Source organism: Hippocampus guttulatus, chromosome 18 (genome assembly GCF_054856545.1).
Source record: "Hippocampus guttulatus isolate MCC_2025c chromosome 18, RoL_Hgut_1.0, whole genome shotgun sequence".
NCBI classification, from domain to species: domain Eukaryota; kingdom Metazoa; phylum Chordata; class Actinopteri; order Syngnathiformes; family Syngnathidae; genus Hippocampus; species Hippocampus guttulatus.
The window spans coordinates 5,088,097-5,107,847 of record NC_141278.1 but is presented as its reverse complement, the minus strand read 5'-3'; the positions used below and the strand labels follow the sequence as shown (position 1 = coordinate 5,107,847).

The following is a 19,751-nucleotide window of genomic DNA, read 5'->3' as shown; positions in this document are numbered from 1 at the left end:
AAAACGACAGAAAACAAATGAGCTGTCGTGTTGGTTCTTTTTAAAACGTATACACAACTCAAGCGACTACTGGACAGGCACGTCCTTCTCCTTCTCGGTCTCCGTGCCTTCTGCTTGAGAGTGACCGCCCCCGAAAACGTAAATCAACGATGACTTCAATGACACTCAGAAAAGCAAATACGTAATGCGCCAAACAGAAAATCAAGAGAGGAAATCACAAAATAAATTATATGGGGGCCGGGGGGTTGTGGACACACAACAAAGGAACAAACTACACAAACAACTCCGAGACAGTCCAGTCTCCAAAAAAGGAAAGATGTTACCAGCCAAGTCTTGTGTCAAAAACATGACGGAAGTCCGACAGAGCGCGAAAGCAACGCATTCTCGCCGTACGTAAAGTCTTCACAAGCATTTGCTCTGGAGCAAATTTAACCCAGTTGCGTTCACACGTGCAAATTTACATCGGTGCTGCTTCGCTAACAAGCATTTGCTCTGGAGCAAATTTTTAAACCACCTCCCTGAGGTGGATCAAATTTGGTCCAGTGTAAGCTGTTTTCCGGGGCTACGCCGGAGCTAATTTGCACGTGTGAACGCTCTACTGGGGCAGCCCCGGCGTAGCACCGGACCAAATCTTGCCGTGTGAACACCCCTTATATTTAGACTTGCACTCCGCGCACCAAAGAGGAGAAATTGCGCAATGCAGGTAAGCATGAGCAGCGATGTCTGTCCATTGGTCACCCAAACAATATGTGCATGCGTGCATAAGGCATAAAGACGACAGTGGCCCCAAATTGAAGAAGTGAATGGATGTTTGTCTGCTTGATAGCGCAGGCGTACATGACATTACGTCTCAGCGCTGATACGGTGCCTGACTGCTAGTTTTACGACTTGCTCGGGTGTCACACCCAGTAGCTGTGGCACCAGCCCTATCATTAACGGAAAATGGCGATGAGATGATTAGGAAGAAGAAAAAAAAAAAGTCAAACACACTTACACGTACCACTTCTACAGGCTCCGCACGAAACTGTGTGTGCGCGAGCCGGTAAGGCGCTGATGAGGTCGACTGATGTGGAGCGAGGCGACATCAGAACAGAGACGAAGGGTGTGAGGAAAGAAAAGGGGGTGGGGTGGGTGAGTCCTAGAATAGGAAGAAAAAAAGTACAGTAACCAAAAGTTTATGCGAACCTTAATTACAAGCAAGTCAAATAAACAAAATAATTACAAGAGAACGCAATAAAGCTCACCCCCCCCCACCCCACACACACACAAGGGGAAGTCTTATCTATTCAAAACTTTGGCTAAAACATGGACCTGAACTCTCATGCTGTTTTAATTGACATTGTACAGCATCTTATCATGCAAATATGAAATTTGGTGACTTGATCTCTGCTGTACACTAATAAGATCAGAATTGTCTCTGTCAATCAAATATTGGCTTGTCAAAAGAGCGTCATTACTTAGTGGGTTGGGAACTTGTGAAATTGTCCACTGAAAACCATTAAAATTCACACACGTGACACACTGTATGGTGATGGCTGCAAAAAAAGGTTGCGACATGTTCCCGGTGCTAAATGTCACGGTGGTTTGAAATACGTTGACATAAAACCGTTTTCATTTCTACTGAAAAAATATATTGTGATATGTATATATATATATAAATGTTTTTTGTTTTTTTTTAAATGTGTACGTTTCTCTGCAGCCCAACCATCACCTGCAAGCATAATGACGAGCCCCCTAATGTGATTTTAGGCCGCGTTAGCTACCGTTGTTTTCATTGCGTACGTATACACCGTCATCCCGAGTAACGGAATTTGAATGGCGGGTAACGGTCAAGAGGGGCGCGGCTTCAGTACATGAAATGATGTCATTTTGAAGCCTGGTTTTATATGTATTTATTTTTAATCATCCTAATTTGCCGGCGTTAACAACACTCTGTGGTGTGCCAAATTTACATTTATTTTAGTTTTACAGAGTCTTTTTAGTCCAGACTGTGAGTACGTTGCCACCTCTGATAATAGACGTGTTGATAATTGCTTGTTTCGACAACAGTTTTGACAGCGCACTGAAAATGCATCATATTATTTTCTTCATCAGGCTGTATTAATATGAGCTCTTGAAAACTTCCTGTGACTATTTAGTGACGGCACGTCCACATTCTTTCCTCTTTCTGACAGCGGGGGCGTTCCGACTTAGGTTACATAACTGGAGTTTGGCACTCGAGCAACCAGTATGGCCATCTCCGTGGAGCCAGACTTTTCCCCCCTCCGTGTCACTGCGGCCTTTCTAGTCTGCGTGCCCTTTGTGTTTCCGACAGAAACTCAAGCATTCAACCTTCCTCCCGAGAGCTTAGCGCTGTCAATCAAAACAGATTTTTTTTCTTTCATCTTAAAGGAGGCTCTCCATCGATTCACATGAGCTGCTCTTTCAGTTCTCCGGAACAATCAAGACACACACGCATACACACAGGCGTGCGCGCGCGCACACATACACACACAACCCCCGTTTTAGAATACCAGGCAGGTAGTCATTAGGGATTTTGTGGTATGTGTCTACATGCAAACCCAAGTAGCCGCCCGCATAGTCGTGTCTACTCGAAGTCTGCATGTGTGCGTGCGCGCATGTGTGTGTCAGTGCAGACCTCTCCATATGGTGACACAGGCCGAAAAGCATGCGACCTTTATTGTTCTGTGCTCAAAGTCCTCACGAAGACAGGTAATCGCTTCAAAAGGAAGCGGGTCAGCTCAGAGGTGAAGTCGCCCCACCTGAGACTTTTCTTCAAATCCCTGCTCCCTGCATTCTCTTCTGTTGCCACCACCAATTCTTCCTTCCTTAGGTCTTGAATATTTGAGGAGCTGGTTTTGGTTTGAGGTCTGTTTTTTGGGCCAGTCTGTTTGAATTTTGTTGTACTCTATCGTGTTGTACCTGTGCTGGTTTCCGGCATGAAGGCTTCACCGCGGTAACATTGATGTGGGATATCATCAGGTTCTTGGACCAGTGGCTAGAATCCTCCCATCAAGCGAGACAGAGATATCTAGAAGGGTTTCAAGCACAATTAGAGTTGTAATTATCAAATTTTATGAACCATGTTATCCAGGAAATCTCAAGCGTTCACTAATATAATGAAATTCAAGTTTTTAAGTCAATCCAGTGGTTGAAAAAGTACGAAAGGGTCACAAACCATTTTTCCTTTAGTAAGGTCCTCTCATTGCGTTCATCTCAGCGAAAGTCATTGGTCCAACATCTCATCTGTCATTTCTTTCTCCGGGCCAAAACTGTCTTCAGCTGTGGTTCTTCACAGTTTATTTTCCAACTGCTCTGCAGGAGTAAAGTGACCCTTTCAGTTGATGTATATCTGTGAGGGATTATGCTAAGAGAGATGTCTAAAGTGTTTTTAGCTGTGTGTCAAATGGACACAAACATGAAGCGGCTCAAGGCGACGGACTTAATTAGAGAGAGAAGGGATGGCAAAACCATACCTTCTTATTATACTGTCTCCATTGAGATGGAAGGATGAGGACAATGGGGGGTGAGAGAGGAAGAGGAGGAGGAGGAGAAAAACAGCGGGGTGTCTGGAGTCCAACAAAAGGTGAGGGAACCACCCTTTGCCCCGTGCGCTCATTCTCCCGCTTCGGATCACTCACCCAGGTGGACAACAGTTTTCACGAGGCACCCCAAGAGCCAGGATATCGAGGAAAGAAAGCAAGAGAGCGGGAAAAAGAACGAGATTGAGAGCTGTTGCTCCTCCGAGCAAGGGGGAGAGGGCAATAGAGGGACCATTGTCTTCCATCTCCCGACTTTTTCTCATGACGGGCAGGTAGGCTGTCGGGATGAAGGTATGCAGCGAACCGATGGGTCGCGACCTTTAGCTCCTCTCAATGAGACAAGACCAAGGGCCCCGCTGCATAATGAGAAGCGCAGCTTAATTGCTTGCTCAACAGTCAACAGGGTTGGTGGAATGACACAACACCAGACCAATTCATATCCATCTGCTAAGATTGAACACAGATCTCCTGTATTTACTTCTCAATGGCGTTGTGCGACGCACAGCATACTGTATTTCAGTTCAGGACAATTTGTTTCAGTTTTTGCAAAGCATATGCAACGGACACCAATACATGAAATGGAAATCCTCGCAAGGAGTACGGAGACGCAAGCACTCGCCGACCTGACTTACTCACATGGTAGGCCACAAAGAAAACGATTGCTTCACGATGAAAATTTCTTTATGCGCATTCTAAACTATGGAGCCTGTATTTCTGGGTGAGATGTTTTAAGTTTTGCCAAATAAGAGATCAGGCATTTGATCGTGAAACGTGTATCCTGAGACTTGACTTCACTCCCACCCCTCCCACCTGTGGTACCTGCCTGGTCCCCCTAGCCCTGACCTCTTCACCCTGGGGGAGCAACAGGGAGGGTTTGTGTGTGCGTAAAGTCCATCTGTCAAGATTAATGCTGAGCCCCCCCTTCCCCCCCGTACTTCCGTCTTTGAAATCACTCCCACCTCTACAAGCCTGCCGCTCAATGACAGATAATTTTCTCAGCAAGGAGCATTATGGGAGATCAAATACAAAGTCCAAATGTTTTTTTGTTGTTTTTTTTAAAGCAGAATGTTAGGAGAAATAGGAGAGGGGATCGCGAGAACAGGCAGTAGATGGAGGAAGCTGCAGCGAGCTGGCGGCCAGCCTCTGAGGCCTAACCACAAGGGCCTAAAGTGGCTCATTGTGGTGGGACTGGCGTCTGCGTAGACTTGGGTCCCTTTACTTTCTCCCTTTTGGCCCAAGACTGATCCACTTCGTCCAGGCCAGGCCCTCACTGGAGAGTTGGAACCCACCAGGGAACAAAGCTCAGCCCACTAAAGAAATCCTTCCTGCACTCCTCTGACGGCCCATATGTTCCCTTCTTCATCATCTTTCTATGGATTTAGGTATTTTCCTTAAGACGGAACATGTGCCAAGAAGAGGATTTGCCGCCTCGCACTGCAGGCTGACAACTGAGTTGGACACGAGTTGGCCTCAACATTGGTGTACATTATTGTTTAGTTTTTTTAATGGGGGGGGGGGGGGGTCAGTCAAACGTTAGCTGACTTCTGTTACAAGGACGATGTTTTAACACTTTAACAGTTAAAGAAAATGTTGTTTTGTTATTTTGTCCGTTCGTATTTGTTTAATTATCACAGAAAAAAAACATTTTCACCCAATGGACAAGAAGGAATTACGTATGCTTCCAGTGAGTGTAAAACTCAATTCAATACAGTCGACAGACTTTTTTTTTTTTTTTACTGTTCATGCGTCCCAAACCACAGACCGAATTGCTGTTCTGTATTGATTTGCGTTAGGAGACATGTGAACAGTAAGATTTTTTGTTGTGAATGTTGGACTTGGCAAGAAACAAGGAATTAAATTAGTGGGGGGCGGGGAGATGAGTTTAAGGATAGAACAGCAAGCGGAAGACATCCAAAAAAGTGTCTGTCAAAAACAGATTTCACCCCCGAAAAATATAATTTACATCAGAGAAAGTCAAAAATGTCAAGGACTGACCTCTATAACATTTCTGCTCAGTAACCTTTCCAAGAACAGCCCATCATTCTGAGGTTTCTTCGTGATTAAAGACACTTTGCCAATATGAAACCAGTTTTGGTCCAGCCTCAGCGCGCCAACTGATCTAACGGAGCCGTTCGTTTATACTCTTCTCCAAGAAAAACAAAAGATATCCAATCCTTGGAATGGGAACTGCAGAGTGTTTCTGAATCTTTTCATCGTCTCAGTGACGCTCCTTGACTTCCCAAACTGAGGGAATGGGCAACACTCACCCTTTTCCCATTTTTGCTTCGTTGAATGTTGGCGCTATTATCTCTCACGGCGTCAATCGAGGGCAGCAGAGGCTATTAAAGTATCCCCTTGCCCAGGAATAACAATCTGAGGCTGGGGCTAGAAAGTTTGGAGCGCACTAGTCACAAGTCGTGAGGGATCGCGAGACGGCTTGAGTTCTATTTTAATTCTTTTAATAATGCACCATGACCGCCATATGCTACTGAGACTGAACCTCAGATTGATTCGTGACATTGGCTCAATTGACGCGGGGAAGCACATTGAACTGAGCATTAATATCAAGATCGGCAGCAAGAGCAGGGTTTCCAAATTCCACGTGAAATGGCATTTAAGACCAACTTCCCAATGCTCCCAATGCTCCAGGTTGTCCAACGTCGCTACAGTCCATATTTCACGTGCATACGTGCTCTAAATCCACATCAACTATTGTGACTGTGTGACATTGGCATCCATGGTCTCAATATTTAGGAACAAGCAAAAGCTTGTCAAGCTTTCAGGTCATCCTCATCAGAGTACGTGAGGGAATACGGGCATTTTCAAACCTCGTTAGTTGACATACTGAATGCAGCACCAGATAAAATGCATTTACAGTAAGCATGAACCAACATGAATGACTTAAAGAGCGAATGGCGCATCGACTACAAGACACTTTGGGAGCAGACAGAAGGTGTGACGGTCAAACCGCATCACAACTGCAACTGTGCGAACTGACAAACTACAAGCACCGGCGTCAGTCAGCAAAGCCAACGGAGAAAGTCCACCGCTGCGCTACTTTGAAGCGACTTCTGTGCGCAGGCTTTAACATAAGTGTCGAGCTATTGTTAGAGGCAATAATGAACAGGTTGACTTGCATCGGAGGAGTCAGGGTTGTTTGATCTGCCCTATTCAGTAAATGGCAGAATGATGTGTCACTTGCGTCTGTGCTCGCCTCATGGCTCAAGGCTGCTTTCAGTAACCTGCTACACATTCTGTATGCTTGGGGAAATGCACAGTATGTGAAGCCCAATTGGATGGATGCTTTGGTTGGGCTTTGTCGGGCTGCTCTGCTACAGCTGGGACAGGGTGTGTTGAAACTGTGCAGGGTACAATGAACACTAAGGACTTAAAAGGCATTCTTGAACAAAATGTGCTGGCCTAGCCTCAGCCAGAACTTGCAGTTCTTCGAATGGCAAAAATGACCAAAACACATAAAAATAAATAAATAAATAAATAAATAAAACAAGAATGGTTAAAGGGGGAAAAAAACAGTGCACTATTCTGAAGTGGCCTTCTATGAGCCCTGATGTAAATGATCATCTTTCGAAAGGAGTTGGAACATGCAGTCTGGAGAAGGAACCCTTCAAATCCGAAATAGCTGGAGAAGTTTGCGCTCGTGGAGTGGGCCGAAGTACCAGTTGACAGGTGCACAAGACTCATTGAGAGTGACTGAAATCGCTGATTGCAGTGATTGCCTTGAGAGAAAAAAATCTGACGGCAGCAACAAGTATAAAAAAAAAAAAAAGTTCAGAGTTCTTTATTTGCTCATATTAATAGCATGTATAGCATGTTGGTCTACAAGGTATGTGGTATAAGTTTGGATTTCCTTCAAAGGTTTAGATGTTTCCTGACAAATGAATGTTTATCAGACTTGCAATTTATGGTTTTATTTACATTTTATACCGCATCCCAAGTTTTTGGGCAAGTGGGTTAAATTGTAAGCCCTAATAATTCCAAGGCGCCACTTGCATTGCAATGCAGCCCCCAATAACACACACTCACAGTTTGTAAACCAAATATCTGTAACGTGCTGCTCACAATCCCCAAGGGCCTTGGTGTGCCCCAAGTGGGACCAGTCTGGGGAGTGTCGGGGCCCTTGGTCTGGGTACTTTCCACACCCTCGATAAGGCTTCAGATAGCATCAGGAGGCCATGCTTGTCGCCCGGGGCCATGAGAAGCGAAGTCCAATTGGTTTATGAAAAATGTTTTGTTTTTTTTCCAGGCATACTTCACCATCACTTTATCAAGCTAAAACATCAGTATGGATAAAGTGGGCTAATCACATCAGTGCCAGGATGTTCCCATCGGAGAGCGCGGATGGAATACGTGAGCTGGGTCAGGTCCAGCAAGGCCATTTAAATGCCCCACAGAAAGCAAAGAAAAACAAGTTGCCGCCCTCTTTACAGAAAAATGCATTATCTGCACGGAGAGACTCAGCGCGCGCTTAGGACTGCAGTATGCGCATTCGTGTGGAATTGCAAGCTTTTTATGGATTTTGAAGATGGCAAGGCTGAAGCAGAGTTATACAACACGCGTGCATGCGCAACACGCTAAAACAAGACACACAGCAACGTACTTCTAAGGGCGAACCAAATTGTTTTTTCCACCAACACAAAATAAGCTAGTTGCCTCAATGAAGTGTCTTTATGAGGTGGGGGAAGCTGTAAACACATTAAAAAAATAGAGGGGGAGGAAGGGGGGGATTCAAAATAGAATGTGAAGAGCATTCCAGACTAACCACAAATTGTCGCGTATGAGAATTAAAATGTCACGTCTTATCAAATCAGGTTCTGAATCGTCTGACACCGAAAATATAGTGAGAATACACATCCTCTGCATCTATTTTGGATATATTTGAAAAGTCGTGGCCATCTCCAATGTGTTTGATGCGGATAGAGCAGCAAGAGGAATCCTTTCACTAGATGGCACTCTTTGCTTTGCAGAGGAACGGCTGCTCATGGCTGGTTAAAAAGAAGCTTAAAATCTCTTCCAAACAAGAGAAACACCATTTGTTTATGCCTTGTCTCCAAATGGAATGAGCTCCCAATGCAATAAAACAGAGTCTTTCACAGCGGGGGAACTAAAATATTTGCGTGTGATGCTTATCAATTATGTTTGGTGAAAGAATTGAAGGGTGCCGTTATCACCGTTATGGCGTTCTCGAACACGACTTGGCTGCACGTTCTGTGTTTATGGGGTTTTTAACTGCTTGTGGGTGCGTGCGTGCAAGGAGTTCATGTGCACCAAGATGACTGGCCAGTGAGGTAAACACAGCGGAGAAAATGACAGAGTCAAAAAGGTGTTTATGAAATGGGGGGGGGGGGGGGGGACAAGACACTGACACGAGGCAACACACGCTCAGCAATAATATGACCGCACAAAATGCACACACGAGCACACACAAAAAAAAAAAAAAAAGGAACTAAGAGGATGGACTGCAAAGCGCCGGCCCCCCTCCCACCACCATCTATCTATCTCCGTCTCTATGGGCCCATTTAGCTGGTCTGCTTGGCTTTGACGCTGCCACAGAGGTTAGACTTAATGACACGTTGGGAAAGAGACAGCGACGTGAGGGTGGGGACCGAGCCAGCGCAAGTGGGGCAAACTGAAAGGAAAGAGAGGGGGGGGGGCACGGATGTGAGGTGCATGAAAGGAGGGATGGATGAGGAAAGACGGGAATACATAACAGCCTGGCTGACATACATGACTGCATGTGGAATTCAACTGGTGCAAGAAAACAAAGTGCCTGAAAATGTGCGTGGTTTTTAACGTTTCGATGAGAAGCCCTCTGAAAGTCGATACGAACAAAAACCCACCAATGTGAAGCATTCCTCCACAGCCGCTGATGACCGTACATATGATGGTTCTGAGATGAGCTCCAACCGCACCAAGTTCGCTTCACTGAATACAAGTTCGCTGCATGTTCAAGATGCACTCTCCTGTAAAACCAAAGCGAGCAGAATGCGACTGTTGGATGCCGTCCCGGAAAAGGCGAACGGGGATATCAGAACCGCCGCTCGGTATGCTGCAAGCGCTGTCACTTTGCAAACAACAAGCTCGACAATAAACATATTGTAAAATGAATGCCTCTATGACGGTGTCGATTTCTTTGCAGATGTTTATATCATACATCCGCATGTCATATTGGTAGATTATGCGTACGCTGCCTTCTCTGGTTTACATTATTCTAAGTTATGAATGCTGACATTTGTTGCCGTACAGAACCCCTGAAGGGACATAACTGGGTGGGGGGGGGTGGTATACAAGACAAAAACATCTGCGCACCAAAGTAAGTTGTTTCCCGTTCCTGCATGTAATTTTCGCTGCCGCATATCGAGTTTCCTTCTGTTCGCTTATTAAAAGAGTCGTTGAAGTGATTCCTTTGACGACACATAACAGGAATGACTAAGCTTGTCAAACGCGTTCTTGACATGCATCACATACTCACTATGCTGTGAAAAGATGAATCATGCTGTTGTAATACATCGATTTCTTTGGTTTAAGTACAAGAAATTTAAAATCAGAAGCAAGAAGAAAACATTGGTGAGCAAATATTTGCTACTATTTGGTGAAAAGAAAGTCTTGTCAAGACCAATATGAGAAATTGCAATTTCAGGACAAATAAGTCATCTGATGCACGTGCATAATGCGCATAACTTTTACAATGGATCTCATTAGATTGTGCAGGTGCACCTAATGATCTATACCCAGTGAACGTCATACAATTAAATGCACATTATTTCACTCACATGTGCAACTTTAAAATCCCATGTGATGTTGAACCAGATGTCAAAGTGGCGAGCCGTCCCTCAGCGACAGCACGGTATGCCTTTGTGGGGCGGCAATTTCACTCTCTCCTTAATTAAAGTCACTTGAGGAGCAACTACAGGTATATGCGCGCGCAAACACACACACACACGCATGGACAGAAAGACAGACATGCACGTACAGGCAAGACGGTTAATCACCGTACTGCTCACTTTTGTAAACAAATAAACGTCAGCGGGGACATTTCTCATCAGGCCTTTGAAATTAGCCGCCATTATCAGAACCTGCAAGTCTGCAATGAGATGCTGTAAACAAAAAACCGGCCCAATGACGCTAACTTGAACTGAAATACGATGAAGAAATTGCAAACTAGCATAAGACAAAACAAATATTTTCTAGCCTTTGAAATATAGTAGCAAAATGCTTAAGTTCCTCATAAGCAAGCCACTATATTTAATTAAAGCCCCGCGCCGACAGAATTTTGTGCGCAGCCGTTCCTTAAGTGCTTTTCTTCTCTGTATTAATTTCATTATAACAGTGAACGTGGCCCCATCACTCATTTCAATTAGCCAACTCACGGCATATTAATGAGCACATTTTGAAAAGTTAAGCAACAACCCTACTTTGAAATGTCACTGTGAGCTGATTGTTGGTCATCAGTGGTGGCTGTCATTCATGCCATCTAAACCAAATAATTCAATACTTAATCAAGCAAATAATCAGCTGCAAGAGGCTATTACAGTATATATATAAAAATTTAAATGGGGACCATACTAAATAAAAATGTACGTTAAGGAAAATGTTATGATTTTTTTTTCCAATATAATGAAATGAGTAATTAAGTCCCATAAATAATGTTTGAAAAGGTTAACATTCAAACTGTCTTGTTTTTCCACATTCTTCTCCCGTTTCCTCTACGTTCTTATTGCGACACATGCTTAGTTACCTACTGCTCATCCCCTTTTAGGGATAATGACACTTGTCAGAAGTGTCGCTTATTCGCTGTAATGAAATTATGAGTGATTTAGAGGAGCGGGTGCGCACCTTTGGAGGATAGTGTTCAGCCGGCCGCAGTTCATACGTGATGCGGAGAAAGCTAGCTTAGCGCCGAGCATTCCCACGGAAGTTTCTCAAGGATGATGAGATGTGCTTCAAGCCATTTTCACACTGCGGAAAGTACAAGCAACAAGAATTATTGCCATTGGTCAGTGGAGTGTCTCCACCATTGGCCAAATGTACAGTTTACAGTACATCGACTGCACATACCACACACCCCGAATTGACAACATACGTGCCCAAAAAATACATTTTCATGTTGTGACGAAATGGAGAAAAATATGTGCAGATCATCGAAAGCTGAAATATATTAGGGGGATACTTGTGTCCATATTTAATAAATACCCGATGACTGCCTACACATACATACATACATACAGTACATACACATATATTTTATATATTATATATATATATATATACCGGTACATATATACACTACATATATATATATATATGTAATAAAATTTCAACTATGCTGCATGTCATACATAAAGCATATTTGACAATAAAGATGACCTTGACCTTGATATATATATATATATATATACATATTTATATAGATATATATACACACACACACACACACACATACACCTTCACCCTGAACCGTAAATGCCTGTGCAAACTTTTCATATAGTATTAATAGATGTTCTAAACCTAACTTGAATTGTTTGTTTTAGTATGTTGGAAAAATAAGCAAGAGGATATACAGTACTTCCACGGTTCCTGGTTACTGTGGTTTGAGAAAGTGCACTGTGGTTGTAAAAGCTTGTATTGTGAATAAATAGAGAATTTTGTGCAATTGTCTACATAGTTGTCAGGAGAATACATTATGCTGTATGAAGTAAGAAAAATGAAAATGGTTTTCTTTCCTTTTTTCACAACAGGAGCAGCTGTACCAAGACGGGGCAAGCATTGGTCCATTTGTAAATAAAGACAAAAAAGCCGGAGCTTTGAGTTAAACAACACCCACGAAGCAGTAAAACTGTGGTACGGAGAAGTTTACATTCTCAGCTACAGATTTAACTTTGTGCAACTGTGTTAGTGTTTCGTTGGTTTGATTCGGGAAAGGGAGGGGGTCGCACGGAAGGCTGAAGACTTTAAACTGGCAACCAATGTACAGAAATTGCCATGGCCGTTTTTGCCCAGGATTTCATTTGTAACCCAACTTCTGCGAGCTGAAACGTGCTGTCCCTTCCATGTAACACAAGGCCAACATGCATTTAATGTGAAACTGTTTGCACTGAGTCATAGTCCAGCAGACAGTATGCGAGCTGAGCTTTGGCTGGCATCCACGTACGCGACTGGAAAAATGCATGTAATTGGTAAGATTCTCTGGCTTCCATCAAGACTGGCCAGAGAGAGCCCTTGCGAGAACTATGCAGCGGGCGCAAACGTTTTCCTTGCTAATCCCATCTTGTGAGTATTTGGCAGCGAAGTGGCTTGAGTGCCACCAAAACAAAAGAAGCACATCTTGTACATTGTCGGAGCTTTTACGGCTCACGCGGGCAACCAGATACACAGTAGCGTCGGCGTATGAATAAAAATGCATAGAATGCACACACAGCATGCACGCCTGCAGAGAAAGCTCGAAAAACAGACTGCATACAATGCGGGCGTCACTGCCCCGGAGTGGGTTAGCCATCTGGACTAGGTTACATGCAATATAAAAAGCTCATTCAGATAGACAGTATATTGAATGTCGACGCAAATTTGGCTCAGCTTGGACCCGCGCTCCCACCAGTGCCACCACTCCTCCCAGTTTAAGTCTCGTCTTTAAGTCATCTGACACCACTGCCATGAAAACTGACCATGATTCTCAGATTTTAGTTTTGGATATTGATCTGAATGGTGGCAGAGGAGGAGGAGGAGGAGGAGTAGGAGGACGACGACGACTCACCACAGCTCAGCTTCATCTGTCTCTTTGTAACAATCTTCAGCAGGACGAACACACGGTCGCAGTTAATGGGGACGTGCTGGAGGATGTTGGTCTGGCTCAAGGCATGCTTTGGATCTTTTGTGGAGGAAACAAGGAGAGCCAAACTACATGAACAAATTACAAAAAGATCAGGTCCGTCTGCCTCAAACCCACGGTGCAACAAGTCAAACGGCGGCAAGCATGTCTTTTCCCGTATATTTGAACTGGTTGAAGAGTAGCCACAGTCATTTAAACAGATTATTTTGCACACCGATATTGCTGGACAAATCCAGACTGCAAGAAAAAAAAGAGCAACTGGAAGAACACAGACCACTGCAGAATACATAACAATAGATTCTTACCTTTTAGATGACGACGTATGCTCGTGTGAAACTGTTCAAAAGTAAAACAAGGAAGAATGCGTAAGATTTATGATTTTGCCCTGTAGTTAATCTCTGTCGAAAGGGGAAAAAAAAGGCAAAACATTGGATTAAGTCGTCATTAGTTTCACTCCAGCAATGTGTCGTGACAGTGATGCAAAGTCGTTGACAACCACCACAGAAAGTATTGTCTTCATAGTTCTATTTCACTTTCCTTTTGACATCTTACAGACCATAGAACAAGAGAACGAGCATATGTCAAACAATTGAAATTGTTTTCTCTCATTACACAACATCAACTCTGCTTTCGATTTAGCCTGTGCCACGCTCGTCGTTTAAAAACGATTGTCAAATGTGTCTTTCCGCTCACTTTAATTAACACCTCAAACAAGTTGGCCACAAGCCTTGTGAGCGGACTTGTAACAAATAGCATATGGGTCCCATTTTGCGCTTCACATAAGCAATTATTTGATTTGATTTTATTTTTTACTTGTTTTGATGGATTATGACAAAATGTCAATCTCCAGAGAACAATCAGACTCTGATCGAGACTGAGGTTCCCTTGACTGACACATGGCAGAACTTGTTCAAGTTGCGTTGGCGTCTCTTCTCACTTGAGTCCCGCTGGCTGAAGCCTCGAAGCCTGCACAGCCACTGGAGTGCGGAGACACTGAACATGAGTCCTAAATTACAGCCTTACTAAAGAAACAAAAACAAACCAATAGAGTGACCTGTTTCTTATTACCAAACAAGCCAGGCTGAACGAGCGGAGGAAAGCAACTTTTTTTTTTTTTTGGTCCGGAAAATGATATTTACCTCAGCCATACCTTCACAAGGAGACAGTTTAGCCGTTGTTTGATTTTTTTTAACACTTGATTGAGGCAATAAATATACTGTACAGCTTTTAACTCTTTAAAGGAGAGGCTGCTCTCAAACTGGTCGTTTATATGATTGGCTTTTATAGACCCGTCACCACTCTGAACATTTTTTGCTTTCTGGCTTGGCCTCAAATACATTTCGTCAAGTGCGTTGTGATGCAAATTTTATGAACGAAACAAGAAGTGCTGGGGGGGGATGAACATCATAATGCCGACACATGACCTAAATGAGTGTCATAGAAAGGGAATCCGAATTGTAGGTACAGATGTTTATGGCGTACGAAAACAAACGAGGCTTTTATGCAACATCAGATCATTAATGCTTTTAAGTCATAAAGGGCGCAGTTCTTTATATTTCCTTGGTGACTCGCAACAAATCAATGGTGAAGAACAGGGAGTGAGTTATGGGGACAGAATTCTGTAATGTGTCAGATTAAAGCAACTTTGACAAGTCTAATCTCAGTTAGAGGTTATTTAGGTTTCAAAAAACGGTAGTCCACTAAGTGGCACACACTACATTCAGTGTTAGCTCGATGCACTTTTTTTCTCTCCGCAATATATGTTTTTCAAGCAATTTACCACTTGTATGCAAGCCGCATATCTCACAGGCATCAGGGTATTCATTAACCTTTAAAACAGCAGACCTTTTAATTTGCCGCCAAGACAACGTCACTCTAATTGATCCTTTCAAATATGAAAATTTACATATGTGCATAAATGATCGTCGGCAATGAACTGGCGCACGTCGTCGACGGCAACAATTACGGCGGCATTCACTTCACTCGTCCCTGTTTTGAGAGCGGGAGGTGCGCCCTCGCATTTCGAAATCACGCTTAATGCTCTCGTGGCTCACACATGCACGCGAGAGACTGGCTGGCATTAGATGAGTTGAAATCAATTAGCTAAATATCAAACAAGCAGCGGTTACAAAGGTCTTTACTTTTCTGCTGCAAGCTTCTTGGCGAACATTTAAAATGGGAGCATGCACTCGGAGCGATAATGACAAATTGTACCCGTTTCACAGACATGACCAAGGACAAATTAAAATAAATGAAACAAAAACAATTTTGCTTGTCGATTTGACCCCAAGATAATATAACAACATGATAGAGATGTACCTGTCACAATTTTTATTTATTTATTTTTTTGCACCAAGTCAATCGAGTTTCTCGGTAGAGTGTTGGCTAATACCAGGGCCGATCCAATAGTTCAGCAGTGCAGTAAAAAGGAATAGATAAATGTATCACTCAACTCAGTGCTCAACTTTGCTCATCTTAATTTTAAATAAATAAATAAATAACTACTGCTTAATTGCTCTGTCAAATGGAAACAGTGGAGCAAAAGTTGGGTTGTCGCAAAAGAATTCACACTTGTTAAGACTTCTACTTGAAGGTAAGTCGTTGAAATGCAACACTACTTTGGCCATTCTCGTTTACTCATGTGGTCGAGGCGGTTTTACAGACTTAGTTTGTTTTGAATTACCTTTCAGGTGGCCGTGAATGTCGGGCTGTGGAAGCAAAACGTTTCCACATCTTACTCTGTGACTTCTGTTCTTTCCTGAGCTGCAGAGGAAAGCTGAAGTTTGAGCTCTCTGGGTGCAGAGCAGACACACAGATCGCTGCATCAAGCCAAGCTCTGTTCAAAAAAGAAAAAGAACAAAAGAAGCCCAACTTTACCAGACTGCCGTTTGGCTGAAAACTACATGATAAGCCCTGAGTTCCAATCATGTGATCAGTTTGCAACAGCTCGACAGGATGAAGTCTTATTGAATGTTTACAGAAGGATTTTCCCGCAGTAAACATGACATTAAAAAAAAAAAACATTTATCTTTACTACTTTCATGACCAAAATATCTATAAAACCCCAGAAAGAAAAATCATTTCAACGCAACATTGATTTCCTACATGCATCTGGCAAACCACAACACTTGGGCAAGCTATCAATCAAATGTCAAATTCCATGTTGCGGGTCTGAGTTGAGAAGTGGCCTGTACAGTAATTGGCCAAATTTACACCTGCGGAAAAGGGATTAAATATCAAGATTTATATTTTAGTGAGCCAGTTTATGTCATAAGTCATGTTGGTAGCTCATTGGGTCAATTCAACAGAGTGCGGGCTTAATGCGTTTTGAGTTTTACCGTGAAATAAAGGGAAAATTGGGGCATTTAAAAATGAGCTGAGCTCAGAGTCTTTCCTCAAGTTTGTCGGTGTTGTAATGCAATCCACTTCATCTCCTGCCTCTCCATGGCAACACAAATGCCCACATTGCACCATCAAGGAAAAAAAAAAAAGCATAAACATCCCTGTTGAGTGAACCCAATGAGGGCCCCCTTGGGAGAGACCAGGACCACGCAGTCTGGCCCTTATTATTGAAGGCCTGCTTTAAGGTTGCATAATGAATTTCACAAATGGATCTCTTCATTACAGGACGGGTCAGTGCTAATAAGTGAGCTGTGAAAATCCATCTATCAAACCTATTTCAATTTCCAGGGAGTAGTTTTGAAATGACTGTATTTTCTATGCTGGCAATTAATTGCCTTGCTGATTAAGTTGGCACAAAAATCTATTAAAAGGATTAAACCAGGAGCATAGACCTCTGTGGAAAATGAAAGCACGCATTGGTTAAAAAACCTTTGTTTCTTTTTTTTTTTTTTTAAAGGCTCCCATGGTTTACATTCTGCATTTGGCCGACAGTGATCATATTTAATTACTTTTTAATTGTGCTGCCTTACTCCAGTCAAGTCAAGAACATTTGTTATTAACCAAGCAGGTAATTCTTTAAGAGCCGACCGAGCTGGCTTGATGGCAAAGTAGGTGGAAAGGGGAACAAAAGCGCGCTGCTGCGATTGTGGATTCACGATGAAAAACAAAGCCAATACTTTGGCGTGTAACGCTGCTGAAATACGATCAAACGAGTGAGTAATGAATAATTCTCGGCGGCACATGTAAAGTACACTCATATTTTATACTTTAGAGAGCTTAACAAAGCGGTCCACGCAGCATTGGCTTTCCCAGACTTGAATTGAAATTGAAAAGGATGAATTTTTTTTTTTTTCCCCCACTCACATCAATTTACATGTGCCCTGTCTGTGTTTTGCCAGACGTAATCAGCATATTAGTGTAAGTGAGTAGTCTGCTGATCACGCTGGGATTGGATCAAAGTTTATAGCGCAGAGTCCGGACAAGATCCAGGGGGCATCTCTATGACAGAGCCGCTGCAATGCTTTTTTTTTCTACACGCTGTACTGCAACAAGGGAGGAAGATTATGATGGTTGATTAGCAGCGCCATGTCGGCGGCAAAATGATGGGGTGGGGGGTGAGGGGGTGGGGAGAGAAACCTGACTTGTGTCTATGGAGAGCAGACCCAAATCAAGCCACAGCCTCTCCCAACCATCAACTGCCATGGCAGGAGTCCAGCTCCTCCTGATCCATGTGCATAGCCTGCGATGAACTTGCTGATGTAATACTAGATTCATGGCATCTCCTCAGGGAGCCTGTTCTTGAAAGAAATTAGTGACAGTTTGTGTAAAGAATAATTCCCTGTGCTGCTGCATGAAAGAATGAATGAATGCCACAATGGTCACTGAAAGAACATGAACTGAGAAAAAAAAAGTCATAAGGGTGGAACAACAGAATACTTTGGAGTCTTGCGGTACCTTTGTACTCGGGATGTTAAAAAAAGAAAAAAGAAAAAGAAAATATGCCAGAGGTAACAATGCAGCCGGAGAACATAACCGAGCCTCTTCCATGTTTCACAGCAGGTGCCAAAGGTTCTTTTTTTTGTGTGCGTCATGTGCCGGATGTGACCTGCCAAAAAGTTCCAGGTTTGTCCCATCTGTCCAAGTGACATTCTGCCAGAAGCTTTACGGGAAAGTCAATTCTCAGTATATCAACGCTAGTTCTGTGACCATTGTGGGTCTTTCTTTCATGAACAGAAGGGTTGCTGAGATTGCTTTCACAAAGCCTTTGCGATATTGCACTGTAGAAAGGTGACATTGTTTGTGTTCCTGTGAAAGGGTTCAGTCTGAAATGTTGGGTAGCGACAAAGAGTTCAGTGCAAAGGTTACTTTCACTATTATTGATATATTTGTGATTTACCAATGCTCACGTCCTCTTGTCTGGACAGATGATAGTTGACAATGGTATGAATGAAACTATAACATGCATATCACATCGTAGACTCTTGCAGGGAAAGGCAAAATCGGCAATTAAATGAATGGTAAGAGTTCTCTTGATTGTATGGAGTCAATTGTTGATAAACGGGCAAGAAAGATGATATCAGGCTTCCAAAGTTGACAATGGCAGCTGAGGATGCTGGCCAGTCAGTATATTCCTTTTTTTTTTTTTTTTTTTTAAACCGTGTCTGATCCTCGTCACCTAGCTGTTTTCCCTTCTCCGCGGGCGTATAACTACGCTCCTCGCAACCCGAATTTAGGTTGGGAACGTTGTTTACAAGTAACGTAAATGCATGGTGTTGGATAGGCCCGGCTTGAAAGAAAGACAGCTCTCCTCTGCTGATAGTAGTGGAAAAGAGGAGCAATAATCCCCTGGACCAGGCATCTTGATATTATTACTGACAGTTTTCCACCCACCTAGAGTGCACTTGCACACGGACACACCCCTAAAGCAACAGCCCCCCCCCCCCCCCACACACACACACACTTAAAGGTGAGCGCTGGAAGTGGATATCTGTTTGGTGTCTCGGAGACGACACCCGCCAATCTGAGTGCAAAATGCCCTCAGCAGCTAGCAGAATGCTATTTTCCCAGCATGCTCCCTTAAAGTTTTTTTAAAGGCTTCAGGAAATAGAAAACAACGGCCAGTTGAGTGAGCACAAAGGAATTAAAGACGATGTGAAAGACAAACATTTAAATCTATCGCGGAGATTCAGGGAACGCTGCCACTTCATCAAAATGTCTCGCCGGGAGCACACAGATGAAGAAAAGTCATTTGCACATAATAGTTTGGCTCAACAGTCAATACATTCCTGAATTTATACGGCTGCCAAGTTTTGCTTCTGTTGCACTTGCTGGCATTTGAGTAAAATTCATCTCGTACTGACTCTCCAAAAGAAAGGTAAGCGCGTGCAAACAGCTTGCTCTACGAGCCCCCCTGCCAAATCCATCACCCCTGACTCATTTGCTTGAAATGGAGTTCCACCTGG

General features: G+C 43.3%; 2 long non-coding RNA genes across 2 annotated transcripts; both read right to left on the bottom strand.

Moving 5' to 3' along the window:
• Positions 1-993: 993 nt before the first annotated feature.
• LOC147190762 (uncharacterized) lies at positions 994-3,292 on the bottom strand. Its single transcript, XR_015103678.1, has 3 exons — positions 3,179-3,292; positions 2,923-3,031; positions 994-1,138 (listed from the first exon to the last, which is right to left on the bottom strand). It is a non-coding gene; the product is annotated as an uncharacterized LOC147190762 (long non-coding RNA).
• Positions 3,293-13,322: 10,030 nt separating this feature from the next.
• Positions 13,323-16,193, bottom strand: LOC147190761 (uncharacterized). Its single transcript, XR_015103699.1, has 3 exons — positions 16,070-16,193; positions 13,692-13,722; positions 13,323-13,425 (listed from the first exon to the last, which is right to left on the bottom strand). It is a non-coding gene; the product is annotated as an uncharacterized LOC147190761 (long non-coding RNA).
• Between the last annotated feature and the right edge of the window lie 3,558 nt (positions 16,194-19,751).